Source organism: Mustela erminea, chromosome 7, assembly GCF_009829155.1.
Source record: "Mustela erminea isolate mMusErm1 chromosome 7, mMusErm1.Pri, whole genome shotgun sequence".
Classification (NCBI taxonomy): domain Eukaryota; kingdom Metazoa; phylum Chordata; class Mammalia; order Carnivora; family Mustelidae; genus Mustela; species Mustela erminea.
Genome location: NC_045620.1, coordinates 103090388 through 103110309, shown reverse-complemented (window position 1 = coordinate 103110309; position 19922 = coordinate 103090388). Strand labels below are relative to the sequence as shown.

Here is a 19922-nt window from a genome sequence, read left to right as displayed (position 1 = left end):
TCTAAGCCATGCCACTTTGTTAACTTCTAATTTGGGGCAGAGTTGGTGGGGAGGTAGATGACAATCCTTAGATTCACTGACACAAACACCAACATGCTTTCTGGACTGGTTAGACTGGACTAGCTTGCCCTGGGTTGGTTTGCACAGGGTTGAAATGATGTGACCTAAATCGAATTGAAAGTTGGAAGACCACTGAAGGTCAGAGCTGTGTTGTATCTCCTCAGATTCTTCCCTTTCACAAGAAGAACCCACTCACTCATTCTATGGAAGAGCCAGTCTAAGTATACACACTATCTACAGGGTAAGTCCCTGCATAAAATCAATGTGTTCCTGAAAAGTCAATACATTTTTGAGGGGCATTCATGTAGAATTATTTTGAAAATGAAGGGTCCATCTGCCAAAATAAAATGTAAATCCCTACCTGAATTACCCATTTGCCAAGTTGACTGTTGGTAAACTGGTTTTTCTTGAAGGGACATGTGCCTCTAATAAGGCTGGCTGATGCTTGGGAAAACCAGGTATTTTGTAGATAAATAGCAGGCCAAATCCCTGAAGCTCCAAATCAGAGATCCCAAGCCCTTTCCCTTCCTTTGGGTTCAATATCAAGTTGCAGGGAATTTGAGAAGGAAGATCTACAGAAATGTAAATGGAAGAGGACTCCATGATCTACTGGATTTGTTGTACATTTTTCTCTTTAAAAAAATCAAACTACTCAAGACAGAGATCACAATGAATATCACAGAGGAAGTCCTGCTCCAGAGAAGGATGGGAACTTCACCCAGGGACTGGTATGATATTCAACCCAAAACATTATTCAGAAGGAAATTATTCAAAATAGTTGGTCTGTGTCAACTGTTAAAAGTGAACGCCTTACTAAAAGGAATGTTTTTGAAATTCATCCATAAATCCATAATCTAACACATCTATTATTTTGATTCCTCACATTATATTCTTGTCTAGTATTTATATATCTTCATACAAAGCTATGGAGTAATCCATACCGTCACAACAATTTTGTGTCTAATTTCTCTTGCTCACTATTTCACAGCACTTCTCTTTTCTACTTAGATGTCATATTGACCACATTGGTTTTTTTTTTTTAATATAATCATTTATTTCCCTGTCATGTAAAAGCCCAGAGATGAGTGGTCCAGAACTGGGATGGCACTCCATAGTGACAGGAATCCAGGCTTTTTCTTATTGTTCTGCTGTGAGTGATTTCATTTCCTCTAGTCACCTCACAGGCCAAGATGGCTGCTCCAGCCCCAGCCATCAGCTACATTTTCCAGCCACAGAGAAAAACAAGGGGAAAGAAGAAATTAAACCCATAGCTTCTGCTTATAACTAACTGAACAAAATTTAGTCAGATGGCCACATCTAGCTGAAAAAGAGACTGAGAAAAAGATTTTATGCAGAGTGGCTATGCATCTAATTAAAAATCAGAGGTCTTAAAAGGATGGGAAATAGATCCCAGGAGTGGAGGGCAACTTAACAATCTGTGCCACCATTCTCCTGTCAACAGACTTTTGGATTATTTCCACAATTTTTAAAAGTAGACTCTATGGCCAGTGTGGGGCTTGAACTCAACAACTCTGAGATCAAGAGTCACATGCTCTACCAACTGACCCACCCAGGTACCCCTCCATATTTCTATTGTTCCATAATTTTGGCAGTGAACAATCTTATGACTTCCTTATGGAATATGATCGAGTAGGATTGCTAAGTCATAAAGAATGTATATTGTTCACCAAATATTGCCAAATCATCCTCTAAAGTGGCTGTCCTGATTTACATTCTCACCAGAAGTACAGTTGACCCTTGAACAACACAGGTTTGAAATATGCAGATCCACATATATGTGAAATTTTTTTATATAAATATAGTACGGTACTATAAATGTATGTTCTCTTCCTTATGACTTTCTTGGTTTTTAATACAAATTTTAGTTAGTTAACACACAGTGCAATATTGGTCACAATGATCACTTTGAATGATATGCATCATTCTCTCTTATAGACAATACATAATTTTCTTAGCCTTTTCCCCATTGTTGGACCCCATAACCCTTGGTCTTGACTCTTCCTTAGGATGTCCAGCTATGCTGGTATACCACTTTCCTTGAAAACTGGACTCACAGACCATCACTGAGAGAATGTGCCTACCCAGCTAGGGATACCTTGTCCCTAGGTACTCTGTCCCCAGGCAGCAATTGGTCATGTCTTGACTTGAGCTGTTGTCTAATTGTGTTATACGTATTTGTTTTGTCTCATTAAAACACGGCTAGCTCCTTGAGATCAGAGGGCTGATTTTTCAGCCTCAAGGCTAATCAGTAGCTAGCACTCATGAACAGAAAAAAAATGAACTCATGATCCTGGGTGAACAAACGTTTTCTGAATGTCTAGTATGTGTGAGATGCTTGCCAAGCAGTGCCCTATCCTTTGGTCAGCTAATTCTCACAAACCCATGAAGGAGATATTATTCCTACTTTACAAAAAAAAAAAAAAAAAAACTGAGACTCAAGGATTGGTTTGACTTTCAGAAAAAAACCAGAGGAGTTTTATGAATACCAATTTCTTAAAATTTAGTCTCTTGAGATTTAGAACTTTGAGAGGAATCTTTAATTCTTAACCCAAAAAAGAAGAACAGCTACCATGAAAATAAATTTTCCTGATGTTAAATCAAATCACCCACTGTTTCCTGTGATCCCAGACACATACATGGAAACCCATTCAAGCTCTTAAGTGGTATGTGACACCTCTTTAGAGAGGGTTGCTGATAGAAAGTAAATGGATTGTCAAGATGGTGAGATGATGTATTTTAACCATCAAGAATCATTTTTAGACCCAGATACTCCTGCTAGAATAATATTGTTGGGAGAACAAAATAAGACAGAAATGGTGAATTCAAAGACCTGAGCTCTAATCAGAAACATGGATACAAAATATCAAAGCTTCGGAAGGGCACTAGTTGAGGTGACCAAGAACAAGTCCTGTATTTTCCAAGTAAAGAAACTAGAGAGGTCAACTGACAAATGAAAGGCCCCACAGAAGTCTGGCAGATGCCATGATAAGGGGACAGATCTTCATCCTGTCATCAGTCTGAACAACAGGTGAAGAAGCAAGGGGGCTTCCATAGTGCCACGTCACATGGAACACAGGCTTCTATTTTAAGAACCCACCCCTGCACCTGCTCTATCCAGATGGGCTTGGCAAAAGAAGAAATGAAAACAGGGTTTTCTCACTACGGGGCTGGCATGAGGGTCCACGTCACAGGTTGCTTCAGCCACTGTGGAGAAACCAAATGTTGTTGATTCATACCCCGTAGAGGTGGGGGGGCCTCTCCTCCTAAGATTTGGGAATTCAATTACTACAGAGTTGTCCCCATAACACCAAGTGGAAAAATAAGGCAAAGTTGGTGATAGGGAATGTTTAATACTCTGACTCGCTGAATTCCTCCACCGCCACCTCTGTGCTAATTAAGCAAGAGGAATAGAAAGGAAGAAAAGGTCCAGTCCAGCCATAAGTTAGAGGCAGAAGAGTCAAAAGTGCACACTCCCTATTCAGCATGTCCAAAAAAAGAAAATCATTTGATTTGGAATCAATTGACAAGAAAAGCAGAAAAAAATTAGTCATAGTTTCTTGAGTATAATAAAAGTACAAAGGAAAGATTATGGACTTCAGAGCTAAGTAGACATGACTTTGAATCCACCTCTGCCATTTACTTGACTGGCCTTGAGACTAACACTATCAAAACCTCAATCTCTTCATCTGAAATTTTTATCTTTTTTTTTAAGATTTTATTTATTTATTTGTCAGAGAGAGAGAGAGAGAGAGAGAGAGCCCATGCAGACAGAATGGCAGGAAGAGACAGAGAGAGAAGCAGGCCCCCCGCTGAGCAAGGAGCCCGATGTGGGACTTGATCCCAGGACGCCGGGATCATGACCCGAGCCGAAGGCAGCTGCCTAACCAACTGAGCCACCCAGGCGTCCCTCATCTGAAATTTTCAGATAACATAGCACCTCTTTGAAAGTTATTGTAAGGACCATGATAATGTGAAAGCACCAGTAAGGGCCCAAGTAAAGGTAACTACTCTTGTTATTTTTATCCAACTATATGCAAGCATTGCTTTAACTAATTTTTCAAAACCCTCCACTGCCGGTTCTTCATTCTGGAACATGAGCAATCATTCCTGTCCTTGGATCCCCAGTGAGGATACAGAGGCCAATCTCTAGCACCCTCCTCTCACCAAGAACCTGCCATTCAAGTGCAAAGGATGCTGTGAGTTTTAGTTTAAACCATGTCATCAGACCACCTTGCTCTTGCTCTACTTGATGATTTAAAATCTGTTGTGTGCAGTTATCAAAATCCACAAAATGGGATGCCTGGGTGGTTCAGTTGGTTGAGCATCTGCCTTTGGCTCAGGGTCATGGGATTCAGTCCCACATCAGGCTCTCAGCTTATCGTGGAGCCTGCTTCTCCCTCTCCCTCTGCCATTACCCCTGCTTGTGCTCACTTGCTCTCTCTATCAAATAAATAAATAAAATCTTTTTTAAAAATCCACAAAACATATTTCTTTAGAAAAAGATAAAATAAAAATACCAACAGTTAGAGAAATTGCCAAAATTTGTTGTGACCTCAGAAAATTCCGTGTTTACTGCCCCACTTATGGAATGGGTTACTCTAACTAAAATAAATGGAATAGATTTTAAAAGATTATGGCTAGAGTAGAATAAATCCAGTAGATCTGGTTTCCTTTCTTTAGCAATTTTCTTTCTTTAATGATTCAGAAGTCACTTCAGAACTTCATGGCAAGTTACTAAAGTATGAAAAGGGGGCAAACTGTTGGCAAATTAAGAATATATTTCATAAAATGTCAACTAAATTTCATTTTATGTTTTCATACTTCTGCATCTATAAGAGCTTTATAAACTACAAAGGACTTTACAATTATAGGAGGCTCTGTAGTTATTATTTGCCTCTGATTTCTGACCTAGAGCATTTTTCCTTTTGTCTGCTCCCCTTTTGCAGAAGACCAAACATCTGATGCTTGCTGTGAGTCTTTGAAAGCAGCGGACTGGAGTCCCTCCTAGGCCATCACCTTGCTAACCATCTTGAGCATGTCACCAGGCCTCAGTCTCCCAGTCTCTAAGGTGAGAGGTTGCACTGAGTGACTGAGAAGGTCCCTTCCAGATCTAAAATGCTATGATTTCTACATGGCAATTCAAAGAATTTTTAAGATCCTTTCTTTGAATCTTACTTGCTATCCACAATGTGGAAATAGCCACTTTAATATGAAAAGAGGCCAGCAAAATTCATTTGAGAACACTGTCAAAGTTTCACCAAATGAAAAGGCATATAAAGAGATACTGCCCTAAAGAAGATGATTGGCCAAAGAGAAATTAAGATCATACACTGCCAGAGACTGGGCCCCCCATGTAGATTAACCTATGACTCCCCAGATGTGTGCACCTTGTGCCAGGCCTCCACAGACCTTCAGGAGCTTACTGCTAAAACATGGGCTCACCCACACAGATGTTAAGAATACACCAGCAGAATCTAAGAGCAAGATTAGAAGATTATCCAGATTATACAAACAATATAGTCTGAAGAAAGCACAAATTAAATCTAGAAATCCCTAAGTATTCTAGTTTGAGTGTCAACACTGCACAAAATCACCAAAGCAACTGATCTAATCTATCCTTCATCTGTGCTGCGGATGTTTTTTTTTAAAGATTTTATTTATTTATTTGACAGACAGAGATCACAAGTAGGCAGAGACACAGGCAGAGAGGAGGAAGCAGGCCCCCTGCCAAGCAGAGAGCCCGATGCGGGGCTCGATCCCAGGACCCTGAGACCATGACCTGAGCCGAAGGCAGAGGATCAACCCACTGAGCCACCCAGGCGCCCCTGTGCTGCGGATGTTAATTGGGAGACAGTCGTCTAACCACAAATGGTATGTTTTAAAATAGTCAAGTGGCTTGGGGCGCCTGGGTGGCTCAGTTGGTTGGATGTCTGACTTCAGCTCAGGTCATGATCTCAGGGTCCTAGGATCAAGCCCTGCATCAGGCTCCCCGCTCAGCTGAAGTCTGCTTGTCTCTCTCCCTCTGCCTTTGCCCCTCTCCCTGCTCATGCTTGCTCACCCTCTTTCTCTAATTAATTAAAATAAAACAAGACTCAAGTGGTCTAAAATGGAAATAAAACCTAGTAAAATCACATTGGATTTGAAAGCAGACTTACACTTGGCTCTGGCTCTGCTCCTACGTGATGCTGACTGAGTCACTTCTCCCATCTAAAATGAGTCTCTCCCATCTAAAATCAAATGGAGGATTAAAAACATCTGCTTATGCTCTACACTATGTTGAGTAGTGGTCACACAACGTTTAAGGAAACTCTTGGGAAACTTACTGTATGCAACCTTCTGAACAACTTCCAGGGCTACAAGCAGAATTTCATTTCATGAGAAACAACATGGGGCACCTTTTTGCCCTCATCAGCGATGTGAAATGAAACTGTTTTGTCTGCATGCGATGGGCTCACAGGGCTGCTCTCCTTACTGACTCCATGTTGGGTAACTAGACTGGTGCAAGCAATTTCCCTCAACTCCCTCATTCTAGACAGACACCTGCAATCACGGTCAGAAACAGAAAGTCAAAGTTTCCATTTTACTATGCAGGGTTTGTGACAAAAACTTAACACAATCAGGCTACCAAAGAGGAACTAATGCCAGACTTGAGGCCTGGAGCTAAGTGGGTTGTTTCTGTATTTCTCAATGAGATAATACTGTAGAATTTAGTATGTGAAGCTTAGTCATTCACAGTAAACATACATGAAGGCATATATGTATGTATTTCCTCCCTCACCTTGATACTCTTTTTGGCTGGCTGGGTATAGGAGGGATACAGAGGTGTGGAAATAAACTGTAAAACAACCCTCCCATGGTTGAAAAATAACATTTGTGAAACCCCTCGATTAGCACTATAAATTGGTATAAACTTTTGAAGAGGAATTTAGTAACACATAGCAAAAGCCACAGAAATTCCACTCCCTTTAACTCGATAATTGTAAGTCTAAAAACCAAACACTGGAAAAATCCCACATGCTCAACAATAGGAGAAATGGCGAAGGAAATAATGGAAAGCCAACCCAATGAGCTAAGTTATACTCGTTTGGGAAGAGGCTTCTCAGGTCTGTGTGGCAACATGGAAAACTCAATGAGGCATTTGTCAAGGGATTCCACACACCCTACAATTAGCTTTATGTAAAAAACTACGTGCTTATGAACAAAGATCGGGGGGGGCAACAAAAATGCTAAGACTACAGTATTAAAGTGCAAGACTTGAATTCTCTTCCTTGGAAATTTTTTTTAGAATATCATTTTTTTCCCATAAGTAATATTCAGGAACCAAAAAAGGCAGGGAACAAGTTGCCAACAACTTGCTGCATGGACGAAGTCAGAATTAAACCATTGCCTTATTTTCAGATTCAGATTCAACCAACCCCTCCCGAGTGCGAGCTCTGTGCCAGACCCTGGTCAGATCATGCCGCAGCCGTGGAGACCCTCCCCAACACCCAAAGTAAAGTTCTGTTGCTTAACCAGACGAATATTAAAAACTAACCACTTCCCAACAGTGTGAACAGATCGCAAAGGTAAAATTTTACCACTTAGCAAATACTTCTCAGAACCTTAAATTATCTTTTATTGCCAACTGACATGTGAACCATTGAAATACATTTGTTTCACTGTTCTGGACTGAGGACCAGCTGTCTTAAATAAATTCACAGGGGCATATTTGGGGACAGATCCATGCTTTAGCTAATCAAGGTGCTTTTCTCCAATTGCTCACATCCATTTGTCCAGTTCCATTCTTGAAAGTATTTAAAATGGGAAGAGTTACAGTAATGAAAAGACTAGAGTGGATCAAAATATTTTACTGCCTTGATTGCTGAAAGCTTTTCCATTTTATTTTTGGAACAGTAATAAGTGTCCTTGGTAAAACCTTCAAATAATATGAGGAATAATCATAGGAAGTAATTCTCTCTTTACCACTCCATATCCCCTAGATTAAGAAATTCTTAATCAAGTATTTTAGCTCTAATGTAGGTTTTTAAATAAAAATGGACTGAAACCAAAAGCGGGTATGTTAGAAAAGATATACCAAGCTAGACAGGGTACAAACTCTCCTTGTAGAGAAAAATAATTCTTGACTTACTTTTTTTAATAAAGATTTTATTTATTTATTTGAAACACAGAGAGAGAGATCACAAGTAGGCAGAGAGGCAGGCAGAGAGAGAGGAGGAAGCAGGCTCCCCGCTGAGCAGAGAGCCTGATGCGGGGCTCGATCCCAGGACCCTGAGATCATGACCTGAGCTGAAGGCAGAGGCTTAACTCACTGAGCCACCCAGGTGTCCCTTGAATTACTTCTAAAACAAAAAATCTGAGGATTCATTTAAAATTATCCTTACTATTAAGTAAGTAAATAAATAAGTAAATATTGTCCTTACTATAAAATTCATATTATAAAAGTATAGGTTATTTCAATTATAGAAAATTATACAGAAAAATAAGCTCTAGAATTCAGTCTTTTATTAGGATAAATATTTTGGATCATTTACTCTCTGCCATTACTTTACACTCTGATATACCCTGAGAATTAGACATGATCCAGTGGGGTTCCTACAGAAAGGAAAACACAAAAAATATATTTTGCCCCATTAAATGAATTTATAAATACTGAGTACTTGCCACATGGGTACAATTAAACACAAAATCTATAAGGTTACTTAGAAAAAGGATTCCTCTTCTCTCCCCAAAATGTTTAAACAGAAATATAAAACTCACTACATTCACATCTTATAAAACAGTGATCTATTTTAGAAACAGGAATGCACTGTGGTGACTTTTACTGTATGTGTATTGTAGCTCAATAAAAAATAAGAAAGCATTAAATAAAACCCAAGAAAACTGTACTTAGTAGAAAGGAGCTGATCTGAGCCATCAACCCAGAAAGCACAACTCTCGGCTCTGCAAAGTACCTTGAGAATTTCCAAGATCAACACTTGCAAACATTATCAGCCTACGTTGATACTTAATCAGAGACTCAATTTTTCATGCCTGAAACAATTTACATTGATGAAAATATGCTCATTTTCACAACTGAAATCACATCCATTACCCTCTCTTACCCCTCGTATCTCTGTTTTTCTTACATACTTTCTTTAAATACATTTCACCAAAGCAATCTTTTCCTTTAAGAGGTTTTATCTCATTTCCCAAAACAGAGAAGCATAAAGTTATAAAGCGTTCTGTAGTTATGGGAGGGAAGTTAAATAAATAAAAGCATATGCTCTCAGTTAGAGAGGGAGGGAAGGAACGGACTCACTATCCAGAATTACATGGAATTATTCCTCCACTTCACCAGACCTCTTGGATTTTCCAACAATACATCACGCGCGCGCGCACACACACACACACACACACCAAACCGTGATGGGTACAGAACCCAGAACCAATCGCAGTCCTGGGGGGACTCCAGGACCCAGCTCTTACCCCACAGTTTCTGCACAAGCAGCAGGTTGAAAGCATTCACTGTGGGGGCCCTAGTGTCAAGGGACCAGGACAGCTGCTCATGGGGCTCTAGGCACCTTATCAGAGCCCCATGACATTTTTGCAATGTCCACGACTCAAAGTCAGACCCATTTTTCCCTGGGAAAGCTTCCCCATTCCCTCAAATTATTTCCCATGACTGTTGAAGGCTGTGCATAGATGTCCGGGAAAAACTATGGGCCTAAAAAAATCCTGGAGGGAAGTTCAGGGAGGCAGGAATTCTAGCCCACCTTCAGTGCTGGGAAACCTAGGTGTACCCAGCACAGCAGACAAAGAAGAGAGAGCAGAAGTACCCAACAGTGGGGACACACAACCTAACTGCAAAGAAATGTCCTGAAAAATGCAGCTTTCACGACTCCTGGCATTTTGCTGGTTAAGTGGCCCAGGCTGATCTCTGAGAGTGGGTCATGTTAGGCAAGACGGCTTGCAGAAACAGCAGAAACTGTAAAATGTGGAGTCTTGCACTCATGAATTTGAGGCACTCAGGAAAAAGCCAACATGGTTTCATAGTGCATTTATTTATATACAACACTTAGGGCTGAGAGCTCTATCCAGTGACCCCTGGTTCCTCCATGTAAGCATAACCAGTACAGTAAGGCTCAAGGTTCAGTGGACACACATGGAACACTCCAAAGGGACAGGAAGGATACACGAGTTCTGGTCGTGGCTGGCTTTCTCACAAGTCCTCCCAAGAGCCTTTAATGGGAAGAAGAGGCAGCTCTGAGACAGACTGGCAGAGGCAAACCTCCAGGGGCCCTGGCCAGCCAACAGGGCGATGATCCCCTTAGCAATGTCGTGGAAATCCCAGTTTGTCAGTCTCAGCCAGGGAGGCCTTCTTGTGCTGGGGTGGAGCGCCCCCTGCTGGCCCTCGCCGAGGGAGACCACCCAACCCTTGGAAGGACCCGACAAAAGCCTGGAGCTTAATGAAAGAGACCCAATGTCCACAATTCTGTTGTTTGAATCAGACCCATACTTACATACTTTTTATTTTCATAAAAATGTGATTTGGTGGAGCGCCTGGGTAGCTCAGTGGGTTAAGCCTCTGCCTTCGGCTCAGGCCATGATCTCAGGGTCCTGGGATCAAGCCCCATGTAGGGCTCTCTGCTCAGCGGGGAGCCTGCTCCCCCGCCTCCTAGGCCCCCCTCCCCCCGTCCCCCGCCAACCCTCTGCCTGCCTCTCTGCCTATTTGTGATCTTTATCAAATAAATAAAATAAAATCTTTAAAAAAATTGTTATTTGACATCTCCCACACACACACTTGCCATTTTTTATTTTATTAATATTGCTTGGGTTCTTTAGAACATACAGAAGAACACACGAAAATAAATCCTATGTAATCCCATCAGCAAAAATAACTACTTTTAACAACATACAATACACACAATTTGTATCTGGTCGAGATCATGCTGTGTGGCAGAGTCATTGCCCATCTACCCTCTGATCCATTCCCCATCCTTGGCTCCATTGCCCACTGCCTTCTGGCTAGACTTGGCTAATAGGAGGCACTGGTAAAAGACTGGAAAGTGAGAAGAAGGCATAAGCCAAGATATCTGTCCCTCCCTCTGGTTTGAGGAGGAACTTTCCACTAGGGGCTGCATCTGGTCTATGGTCCACCAACTTCCCAGCTTCTGGCAACACCACCTTCTCCAGGCCTGGGGATGAGGTGACCTCCTGCTGCTGCTCATTCCAGTTGCTTCTACATAATGACTGGTTTCTCTGCCTTTCCATCACCTGTGAAGCATTTCCTCTAACAAATTCCTTTTGTTTGAAATACTGACTGGTTTACTTTCTAAGTTAGATCCTGACTGTTATATATCACATCAATAATTTTGGGCTAAGGGGCACCTGGCTGGCTCAGTGTGTTAAAGCCTCTGCCTTCAGCTCAGATCATGATCTCAGGGTCCTGGGGTAGAGCCCTGCATCAGGCTCTCTGCTCAGCAGGGAACCTGCTTCCCTCTCTCTCTCTCTCTGCCTGCCTCTCTGCCTACTTGTGATCTCTCTCTCTGTGTCAAATAAATAAATAAAATCTTTAAAAAATAATAATTTGGGGTTAGTTTATCACCTGGTATTATTCTAAAGAAGTTCTACTGTATCTTTAGTTCTTTACAAACCTTTCTTAATGGCTGCATAATATATTACGTCACACCAGAGTGGACTTGCAATATTTGAGTTTCCACTGTCTGCTAAAATGTAACATTGTAGGGAAATCCTTGTGCAACATTTATATCTACATTTCTAAGTGTTTGCCTCGACTAGATTCTTGGAGGATTTAAAAGTAATGATTCATTTAAAGATTCTTGATAAATATTGCCCAAACAATCCCTGGGAAGAAAAGTTACAACCCAGCTAGAGGTCTAAAAGAGTTAATCTCACTATGCCATTGGCAAATCTGATCACATTCATTTTATTTTATCTTAAAGGTTTTATTTATTTATTTGACAGAGAGAGACATAGCGATAGAGGGAACACAAGCAGGGGGAGTGAGAAAGGGAGAAACAGGCTTCCCACTGAGCAGGGAGCCGGATGTGGGGCTCAATCTCAGGATCCTGGGATCATGACCTGAGCCGAAGGCAGATGCTTAATGACTGAGCCACCCAGACACATCTGATCACATTAACTTTATTTGATAACTTCCTAGATTAAAAAAAAAGTCATCTTGTTACTGTTTTACTGTAGATGTGTTTTGTTTTTATTGTTAATGAGGCAGAACATTTTTCAGATGTTTATTGTGTGTATTTCCTCTTCTGTAAATTATCTGTTTTACTACATAGTTCTTAGTGATTCTCTTATCAACTAGGGCATCAGTCAGTGTTCTTAGGTGCTAACAACAGGAGTTGGCTCTGACTAAAGTAAGCAGAAATTGGGTTTATTGAAAGTATATCATGTGGCTACAAAATGGATGGGAAGGCTGGAAAATTAGGTTCAAAAAATAGAAGCAAGGGAACTTCGTAAGCTGGAAATACAACCAAGAACCTATCCTAAAATAGTCTGAATAAATGCCAGTGTTGATGCTGCTATCCTGAGTGTTGTTCTTGGCTCTACTGCCACCCACCACCGAATTCCAGATGCTATCAGCAGAATGAACATTTAACTGTTCTTGTATCTTTGTCATTCCCTGTGACAACTTGCAAACTCTGCATCAGTTCCTTCCCTCTTCAAGAAGTGGAATCTATTTCTCCACCTCTTTGAATCTGGGCTGGCATTTCGACTCGCTCTAGGCAATAAAAGTGAGACTGACATTGTACAATTTCTGAGGAAGGCTTGCAGCTTCCACAAGAATGCCCCTTCCAAGAATCCAGCTGCCATGTTGTTAGGAAGCCCAGGGCGTCCCATGGAGAGTGAGAGGCCCGGGCATTCCCCAGACAGTTCAGCTTCAGTCAAACTGCCCCAGCTAAAGCCACGTGCAGCAGAGATGGGTCATCTCCACCAAGCTGTAATCAACTTAAAGGACTATGTGCAAATGAATGGTGGTGGTTTTTTAAGTAGCTGAGTTTTGTGGTAGTTTGTTATGCAGTGATAGATAACTGAGACGCTATCTTTACATGCAAACCCTGGGCAGGAACAGCCTATTAGCAAGGCCTTGGTCCATGCCCTGGATGCCAGGGAGCGGGAAGAATGGACATTTCCACTTCAGTGGCGGGGCGGGAGGGGGGGGGGCGGGGGGTAGAGATATGTCCAAAGCAAGTTTCAACGGTGAGGAATTCCCCAAATAGAAATAGGGGGTTCAGATGATAGAAAAATCCAAAAAAATCTGTTAAACTCTGTATCTGCCTTTTTTTAAATTTGCTTTTAAATACTGATTTTTCTCTACAGATATTGATAATTGTGTCTCCTTCCAAAGAATTTATATTCCTTACTTCCATTTTATATCTTATGGTGTTTGTAGGATTCTTAAACAATGGATCACTTTAATGGAGACACTTTCAGGTTAACTGGATTTAGGAAGTTTCAAAGTTCCTGCCCTCGGGTAACCAGGGACACTGCCTAATGCCTGGGACAAAATGCCCACAGGAGAGGATGCTTCCTGGCAGTGGAAGCATCTCTCCAAACCCAGACACTGGAAAGAAAACATTTCATCAGCCTTAAAGAAAATCTTCCAGTAAACTGGGAAACTCCCCAGAACAACTTCTTATAGAGTCATAACTGATATCCCTGGCCGGACTCTTCCTCATCCGTCCCACCTTCCTCTCTGAAGCCAACAAGGACACTGATCTCCACCACCTAAAAAGCCCCACTGTAGGATTAAGGCCCAAGTCCTTAGTTGTGGTGAACATGGCCCATCAGTATGTGTCCCCTACCTCCCATTCTTCTCTCAACACCTCCCTAGAGGGAGCATTCCTGGTGAGCCACACACAGCTCCTGGAAGTTATCTGTACCCACCAGGTCCTTGATAACCCTTGTCTTCCCACATTCTGTTCCCACTTCATAGGATGCCTCCTTCCATCTCACTCTTCCCCTGGCCACCACCTCTAGCCTGCTGGGCTTCTGCTCTTCCTTCAAGATTCTGCAACTAGAACAACCACTAAGAAAGTCAGTAAACTATATAGTAAAAGAAACAAACAAAAGAAGACCAGAGGAATTTTTTAAATTATGTTAAAATTATCTATTTAAATCAAAAGAAGATAGTAAAGGAAGACCAAAACAACAATAAAAAGAAGACAACGAAAATGTCCATACAGAAACCTGAATGATTCTTCACAGCAGCATTTGATGAATGGATAAATAAAATTGTGGTCTAGCCATACAGTGGAACATCATTCAGCAATAAAAGAATGAAGTAGTGATCCATGCTACAATATGGGTGAACCTTGAAAACGTTATGCCAAATAAAAGCAAGATACAAGATCATGTAAGATTCCATTTACAAGAAATATCCAGAAGAGTGGACATCGATAGAGACAGAAGTCATTCCATGGTTGCCTAGGGTTGGGAGTGGGAGTGGGAGGTACGGGGAGGGAAAGTTGGGAGTACCTACTAATGGACACAGGATTTCTCTTTGGTGATAAAAATGTTGTAGAATTGGTTGTGATGGCTGCATAACTGTGAGTATACTAAAAACACTGACTTGTACACTTTAAATGGGTATTTATAAATGGAACTTCTATCTCACTAAGGCTGAAAAAAATTTTTAACTTAAAAATTTTTAAGATTCAGCTAAATGACCACCTATGGTACCAGTGTTTCCCTGACTTTCCAAACAGAACACACACACATACACTTATCTCAAGTGAACCTGTATGGCATTTCATTGGGGCATATAAAATTTTTGCAACAATTTTTTTTTTCCAGCAAACTCCAGGACAAGAGTTGGCAAGACATTTTAAGGAAATATGTGGGGCACCTGGGTAGCTCGGTGGGTTAAAGCCTCTGCCTTTGGCTCGGGTCATGATCCCAGGATCCTGGGATCAAGCCCCGCATTGGGCTCTCTGCTCCACAGGGAGCCTCCTTCCTCCTTTCTCTGCCTGCCTCTCTGCCTATTTGTGATCTTTGTCTGCCAAATAAATAAATCTAAAAAAAAAAAAAAGAAAGAAAGAAAAAATGTAAGAAAAAATGTTATGGGAAATAGCATACATATAAAAGTAGAAAGTAGTGAACCTCCATGTACCTGTGATCTAGCTCATGGTTTTCCCAACCACTGCACCCCCACCACATTATTTTTGGCAAGGAACCTAGAAATATTAAATCCACAGTAGTCTAACAACAATTTGACATTTATTAAGTGTTTTATGGGCCTATAACTGTTCTAAGCACTTAGCATGAATTAGCTCTATTAATCCTCAAAACAATCCTAAGAGATAACATTATTATGCCCATTTTACTCCGAGGAAATCAAGGCTGAGAGGTAAAATAACTTCTCCAGAAGCTAGTAAGTGGCAGACTGAAATTCTAAACCGAGGTTGGTGAGTATCTCAGAAAAAGTAGTACAACACAACTAAAACAATCATTTAACTTAGAAGCTGAAAGAATGGTGTTCTCTTTCCTGGAGTTAAGGCTACTGACAAGGTCAAGAAGCATAGATGAAGTACAGATGGTCTCAGTTCAAACTGGGGCTCCCTCGCCGGGGAGCCCTCCATGTGACTCAACTCTGTGGGCTCTAAGAAATCTCCAAGGCCACAGGAGGTTCTCAGCTTGTTCCAAGAAATCAAAGGAGGCTTCAGAAAGCCAGAACAAGGACAACACCAGAGTTATCTGGAGTTCTAGAACCGTGCTCACCAACAGTTAAGTCATTCACCAGTGCAGCCATGCAACACTTGAAAAGTGACTAGTCCAAAATGAGATGTGAAATAAAATGCACAGTGAAGTAAAACGTATTTTGAAGACTGGGAACAAAATGTCAAATATTGATTACATGTTGAAACAGTTAATATTTTAGATACATTGGGTCAAATAAAGGATTTTACTGAAATTAATCTCATCTGTCTCTTTGTACCTCTTTAGTGTCGCTACTAGAACGTTTAAAATTCCATATGTGGCTCACATTTCTATTGGGCAGTGGTGTTCCTGACTATAACATCTATGCTGCCCCAGATGCCGGCCCTGACCTTGTGAATACCTGATGCAGATTCACCAAGAAATTGGGGGCAGCACCACTGGCACAGAAGAACATGGGCCAAGTGCAGCGAAAATCAGATCAGAGCTCTAGAACCTTCAAAACTCATCAGTGACTTCATCCTGGCCCAACCCACCACAACAGCTTCCGAAATAACAAGGATGAACACAACTCTGAACTGGGATACACCGGAACCTGGGATCTCCCTCAAATGTAGTTCTGTCACCAGGGAGACACTAAGTGGTCTTACTGCCACTGGGCAAAGCTGACAGAGGTGCCGCCAGGGCTCCAGTTCCCAGAGATGGAGCTGTATCCTCTCCTGCTGCTGCGAGAGATGCTTCTCAGCAACCCGACTTAGGGAATGGGCTTCAGTGCTAAATTTATTCCATTCCTCAGTGTGCATACCGTGCTGGTCACAGAACGCGGGAATTGCCTTTCCAGAGAAGACCTCTCCATCCCGCTCCCTCGACTTCCCACATTCACACACACTTCCCCCTGCACAAAGTACCATCACAGATGTTTACATGCAGAGTCAACCTGGGCACATTTGAATGCTAAGCTATATTGGAGTGTTTTGCTGTCCTGTGATACAAAGTGGTTACTAAAAAAGCAAAGGCACTGAACCTATGTCAAAAACACCATCTGATTAGCGGGTTAGTGGAGAGTGAAGGCTGACACAACCCGAAATAGGTCCGCCTCAGCTGCTAGGTGTGAGAGGAAGCGAGCAAACGGGCCTTTGAGAAGAGTTCTGAGAAGTGGTTGTCATGGCACCAGTGAGGTCTTTGAAGGCTGGAGCTACATCATGGGTATCTGAGGCCTGACTCCTTTGTCCCAGTGTCCAATACACACAGCAAGTGCTTAATACTTTTTAATCAGAGAAAACAGTTGGTTATAGAATGCACAGGCCTCCTGGGTCCTGGGGTGAGCGTATCCGAAGAAAGAAAAGTGTAGCCCTTTACTAGCTATAGTCAGGCCTTGGTGTAGCTATGAGCTGGCCTGGCACCCACCCCATGAGTGGGGTGTTCTCCCGTGGGACATCAACAATTTCACACAACTCCACTGGACATGGGCACTCTGGGACTATAGCGGATGTAGACAAAAAACCGGATGACTCCATGATTACATCCCAACACAGACAAAACATGAGCAGCATCCAAATCACAAAAAGGACCAGACATCCCCATATTCTGGCTGAGTGATTGTGGCTTCTTTACAAAGCTGATTTAGCCTCACTCCATTCTTCTTACCCAATCACAGAATTCTCCTGCTTCCAATTCAGTCCAATCCAGAGCAGAGCCCTGCTTCCCTGGCCCTTCCTCCAAAGCACCAGACACAAGCCCAAATCCCCAAAGCCTTAACACCCTCTGACTGAGACACCCCACAGCCACACACGGCATGTGATTTCCCTCATGCAATGGGTCAATAAAACCAACTCTGTTCAATTACGCATTCCTGAAGAGTCTTTCTGGCTAATGGGAACTCACAGTTCTTACCCACGAGCAGCACCCATTCCCAAGTGAGCCAAGCCTCAGGTTGCCACTGTGCCTACCTACGACCCAGGCCTGGGAAGGAGAAAAGGAAACAAGTACCGGGGAAGAGGTCAGTCATGGCAGAAGATGACATCCCCGAAGTGCCCTTTCCCATGGCTCACTCTAGGTTGGTGTATTTTGTTGCTGCCATTAAAGGTAGCTCATCCAAAACCAGAAATTAATCTTACAGGATTACCTATAAGCTTACACAGACAGACAGACACACAGACACACACACACACACACAATTTCATTATCTTCAGTAATTTAACAAGTTGCAAATGATGGACACAAGAATTAAGGAATGCAAACTATCTAGAATCCTGATAGTAAGGAGTAAGGCCCAGAGCCAGTTAAGCCTGGTCTCCTTCCCAGTGTCTGACCTGAACAAGTTACTTAAAGTGAACTTGTTTCTCACTCTCCAGATGAAAAGAACAAACACCGTGAGTGGCTGTAAGATATGAAGGCAAGGGACGCCTGGGTGGCTCAGTTGGTTAAGCAGCTGCTTTCGGCTCAGGTCATGATCCAAGGGTCCTGGGATCGAGTCCCACATCGGGCTCCTTGCTCGGCAGGGAGCCTGCTTCTTCCTCTGCCTCTGTCTGCCTGTGCTCGCTTGTGCTCTCTCCCTCTGTCTCTGAAAAATAAATAAAATCTTAAAAAAAAAAAAAAAAGATATGAAGGCAAAAGCCCAGAATAACACGGGTCCAAGTGCTGTTAACAGGCAGGAGGCTGTTGCCGGTTACCTAACCACTTTTCCCACCTGCTGGCCCACCTCTTCCCACTATGCTGACAATTCCTTCACATCACTGCTCCACACCACCATTCCTGTCAACCTGTCTCATCCACCACAGTGGAAGCATCTAGAGCACGAGAGGGATGTTAAGCACCTGTCCCCTCCCTCCCACAAGCGCCCACTAGAATTGGCATGTGATGGGAACTCAGAGAAAGGCTGATAAATGAATCAAAACTTTGAGCTCTAGCAGAAACCAAAATTGAGTCAATCTTATTCAAATTCAAGTGATTTTCCCCCTTTGATGCCTCCCAGAAGCGTGACTGTTTAACTCGGCCATAACCTTTCGAAAACACCAGATGGGCAGCGGCCTGCCCTTTGCCCGATCCACTATGTGCCTGCAATTTTTTTCCATCTATCACCTGCAAGATCACATTTGTTAACAATTTCATTGAAGAACCTTCAATCAGAATTTACCTCTAGAATAAATGTCTGTATGTGTGTCTCAAGCATAGCAGGGGTTTTTTCGCGAGAAGGAAAACCTCACATCAGCACTCACAGGGGCTGCCTTCTGGCCACAGGTGTGAACGCCCCTGAAAGCCACTGAGAATGTCCATGTGATGTGGAGTGTGCAGGTGTTTTTCAGAAACCCAGTTTAGCTTTGTTGTTTATCTTTATCCCTGAACTTAAACCCACGCCACAAGAGCTTGAAAGGATCTCAAATATCAGTTCTATCAAGTTCTCTTGGCTAGGATCTACCACCCGTTTCGTGCAGAGCTTACCTATCATCTAGACCAGAAGAGGCTCAAAAACAAAGTGCTCCTAACAACAGGTTTCCTAACACAGTGTGAGGCAACATTTTTAAAGAGTGCTTGAGAGCAAAGAAAAAGAAAAGGAACTTGGCAAGAAACAGAGAGCCCCCTTAAAGTGCTGTTGCCTTTCATTCGGGCCCCTGGATTAGCAGGGACAAAGGCTACAGTCCAAGGCTGCGACCCCAGGGCGCGCTGACCGCAAGGACTGCCCGGAGTCTCGTGCAGGCCGGAACAGGGGATATGAAGGCTCTCGGCATGAACTCCAGTCCCATCCAGAATGACCACCGGGCTGATGATAGCCTTCCCTCTCCCCATCTCTGAGGCCTTCTGGATGGCACAATGCCCACTGGGGACACAACCTGGAGATTAGTGAGAATAAAGAGGGAATACAAGGAACCTGCTTAATGCTCACTAGCTTCGGGGACTAACGGTCAGACTAATACATCTCTTGGGGATAACTGGTGACTTGTTCAGCTGAGTTATCTTCCATTAACAAAGAAAATACATTTTGTTTGACAAAAGTCTCTGGAATAAAACCGACATTAAGCCAGCTCTATTATAAAGGAAATATTTACCAAGTCTTTGGCTCAAGATTTCTCGAGTAAGTTCCACTCCTTGTCAATGATCCAGTGTAAACTGGTGTACAAAACTGATCCCTATTTTACTGCAAAACTACTGCAAACAGTAAAGACTCAGAG

The 19922-nt window shown here is 42.4% G+C and overlaps 1 long non-coding RNA gene across 1 annotated transcript; it reads left to right on the top strand.

Annotated features, from left to right (window-relative positions):
* Window positions 1–5860: 5860 nt before the first annotated feature.
* On the top strand, window positions 5861–13567 carry LOC116595890. Its single transcript, XR_004287900.1, has 3 exons — window positions 5861–5952; window positions 7480–7646; window positions 13490–13567. It is a non-coding gene; the product is annotated as an uncharacterized LOC116595890 (long non-coding RNA).
* The last annotated feature ends 6355 nt before the right edge of the window (window positions 13568–19922 follow it).